Raw genomic sequence first — 3,539 nt, forward strand, 5'->3', positions numbered from 1 at the left:
GACCGCAGGGGGCGGGATGACTGCGCCCAGAGCCTTTGCGGGCCTCAGCCGGCCCCAGAGGAAGGGGGACCCGTCGAGCGGTTTGGTGCGTGTGAAGCGCGACATGGCGGGGAAGCAGACGAGCCCGGGTGGCCCAGCGTGTACAGGGAAGGGGGCGGGGCTAGATGCGGCCTTGACATCTACTAGAGCGCCTCGGGCTGTGCGGCTCGAGACTACATTTCCCAGGGGGGCCCGCGCGGAGCGGGCGGAAAAGAGAACGCCTCGGATCCAGTGCGCAGGTGCGAGAGCCATCCTTGGTTATATAAGGGAGGTTTAGGCGACCATTCGTTCCTTTGTGTCGGGGGCGCTCGCGGTGTGGTGGTTGTGCGGCTTACAGCCAGGCTTCATACGCTATCGTCCTGCCCGTGAGTTCCCGTTTTGTGGGTGGTGAGTGGAAACTCCATGTTCTTCGTTGGAGACCCCTGGTCCTCCCTTCCCTTCTTTGTGCCGTCGTCTCCGCGGCCAGCCCTAATCTCCCTCTCGTGGCTTCTCAGGCTCTGATCCCAAACAGGCCTTAAGGGCGTGGGAGAAATGAGTTTATAGAGCTGGAAAAGCCAGTGCCTTCTGCACGGGCCTGAGAAGCCCTTGGCTGGTGTAAATGATGACTTTTCACTTTTTTCCCCATCAGATCGACAATGCTGACGTCTTATATTTTGCCAGTTAGTTCTGATACATCGGCCTCTAAAGGCTTGGTCTTGTTCATTTCTGACCGTGGGAAGATGGCGGTTGACGCCCTTTATTTGTTGGTTCACAGGTTAGAGCAGCCAGCGGGTATAGAATGGATTTTGGAGGAGGGAGTCACCACTGGGCCTCCAAGGAAGCCACGTGCAGACATCTACAACCTTCGATCTCCTGACGAGTAAGACTTTGTCTCCTATGGGCCTACTGTAGAAAACACGTGCTTTGAGAAGCTTTAGCTTCCTGGGAAAACGTGGGATTTAATAAAGCAGTTTTTATCGAGTACCCGTTAGGTATTTAAAGTGTTCTGACGGCCGGGCGCTGTGGTTCACCCCTGTAATCCCAGCACTTGGGGAGGCTGAGGCAGGTGGGTCACCTGAGGTCAAGATTTCGAGACCAGCCTGGCTAACGTGTTGAAACCCCGTCTCTATTAAAAATACAGAAATTAGCTGGGCGTGGTGGTGGGCCCTTGTAATCCCAGCAACTCGGAAAGCTGCGGCAGGAGAGTTGCCTGAACCCGGGCGGCGGAGGTTGTAGTGAGCCGAGATTGCGCCACTGCACTACAGCCGGGGCAACAGAGTCAGACTCCGTCTCAAAAAAAAAAAAATGTTCTGAATGTTTTATTCTCACAACTTAACTATTGGACCTAGGTTTCTGGTGAAGAAACAGGTTTAAGAGAAATGCCTAAAGTGGAGAACCTTGTTAATGAAAAGGCGTTTAACATTTTAGTGCCACTTAAACATCTTTTTGGATTCCATTCTTCCTGTGTGTGGGGCACTTAAATTTCCAAGTGGAGGGGTGATTTATTGACATATTTTGGAAAGCCAAATGTGTTTTTCTGTTGAACTAGCCCCTCAAACCGGTGCCCGACTACTTAACTAATATTTTTGCTGGAGTCCAGGAGTGAGGCATTTATAAAGTCTGGGCTTCATGGGAACACATGTGAAGCTTATTGTTCCAGATTGTTCTTTTGTCAGGTAACTTGTGTTAAAATGCAACCTCTTGGCACTCGTTCACTTCCCAACTCAGTAAATGCCGACTACTTCCTCAACTCTTCCAGCCACGCTGGCTTCTATCATGGCCCTATATACTCAAATAGAGTGGAAGCACCGAAGACAGGGGTGTTTGTTTTGTCTACTAAATTATTGCCAGTTACAGGATACAACACAGTAGTGCTTAAACCCTGCATGCGGATTTGCAGATACCAAACATACCAACTAAATCTTACTCCTCATGGCTTTCAAATCTTACTCCTCACTCAAGAACTTCCTGCTGGCATATATGATGACTTAGCTTTTTTCCCCGACAGATCGACCATGTTGATCTAACTTTTCTAAGCCAGTTTCTGTCTGATATGCCAGCTTGAGTAGCTCCTTTGTCCCATCTCCCCTGGGCATCTAACTGATGGGAGCTCATTTTTCTGTTTTTTTTAATTTCAGGTTTATTGTTGGCCAAAACCAGGCTTTGATTGAACCAGGATGAATGCGGGTGTTGGGAATAGAATATATATATACATATAAAACCGGTAAGTGGTGCCAACATGTCTTCCTTGGCTGAGTAGACATAGGCTCTATGGAGGGGGTTGTAGCTGCTTTTCAGTGTGGGTTTGTCACCCTACTTCCTGTATGACTCAAATGTGGCCTTTGCAGCTGATGATACAGCTTCTTTCCCCATCAGATCGACCCTGTTGATCTCTACACTATTGGCCAGTTTTGTCTGATGCATTGGCCCCAGTAATAACTCATATCTTTGTTTTCTGCTTATCTTTATCAGAGATTATTGCTTGTTCATGGGAATTGGGCTTCTCTTTTTTCCAGCATTCAGATGGCTTATTTTGATCTATTAACTTTCTATAGGTTGGGAGCCACGTGCACCAGTGTGTTGATCTTGGCTTGATTCAGTCAGGTGAGGTTTCTGCTTTCTAGCTGTCAAACCCCACAGCAAAATTTGTCCAACTGGGCCTAATTTCAGGACCCATTTCCAAGTTGGGTGTAAAACTGGAAGAATAAGTCATTAGGACTGACATTGGCCTGTTGGTATTAATAGGTCTTTGTTGGAAGTAAGAGCTTGGAGTTGCAAAGAAAACGAGCACTGGAACACAAGATTTCTCAGCAAGGCAAATTTACTTCTGCTGGAGGGTGTTGCTAGCATTCCTGGCAAGAGCACACCGAACAAAACAAAAGAGAGGCATTTTTTATCCCTAATGCAAGTAGTCCCTGTTTCTGTGTTCTATCCCCATTGGCTGGAGTCTACAGCACAATCTAAACTAGTCCTGATTGGCTATTTTAAACAGGAGGGGTGTAGGTTACAGCTGTGGGAAGGGCAGGAAACTTGTTTACAGAGCGGGTTGCTAGGAGTGAAGGGAACTTTTCCAAATAAGGAACAGGATACAGGTTGGGATTGGCCAGAGAAGTTGTTTATAGAACGGGTAACTAGGAGCAGGCAGGTATGAGGAAGTTGACCTTAAGAATAAGGAAGAAACCCATTGTATCTAACAATTTCCCCCTTTTGATTTTTATAATTCTTTCTCTTGAGACTTTTTTAGCATGTCTTTGTTCCTCTTGGTCCTCAAATTAGAAACTTACCTGAATAAGGCGAGGAAGGATTGAGGAAGATTTTGGTGATAGCTGTTCAAATAAGCTTTTGTATTAATCCTGAGATACAGGGTATGATACAGCCTCCTGCAAGAATGAGCTGATGGCAAGAGAGGTGATGATTGAGGACGTAAATCCTTTCCATTTGCCAAACGATTTTTCCATTAAATTCGTGAAGAGGTCGTTTATTCCAGAATTTTTAGCTAGCTTATTGGATAAAGTAGTAAG

At 46.8% G+C, this 3,539-nt stretch overlaps 1 long non-coding RNA gene across 1 annotated transcript; it reads left to right on the forward strand.

Annotated features, from left to right (window-relative positions):
• Positions 1 to 320: 320 nt before the first annotated feature.
• On the forward strand, positions 321 to 2,617 carry LOC105550492. The gene is made up of 4 exons (XR_001007737.1): positions 321 to 404; positions 794 to 898; positions 2,157 to 2,242; positions 2,574 to 2,617. It is a non-coding gene; the product is annotated as an uncharacterized LOC105550492 (long non-coding RNA).
• The last annotated feature ends 922 nt before the right edge of the window (positions 2,618 to 3,539 follow it).

The sequence above is a fragment of the Mandrillus leucophaeus genome, unplaced genomic scaffold (assembly GCF_000951045.1).
Source record: "Mandrillus leucophaeus isolate KB7577 unplaced genomic scaffold, Mleu.le_1.0 Scaffold489, whole genome shotgun sequence".
In the NCBI taxonomy this organism is placed as follows: Eukaryota; Metazoa; Chordata; class Mammalia; order Primates; family Cercopithecidae; genus Mandrillus; species Mandrillus leucophaeus.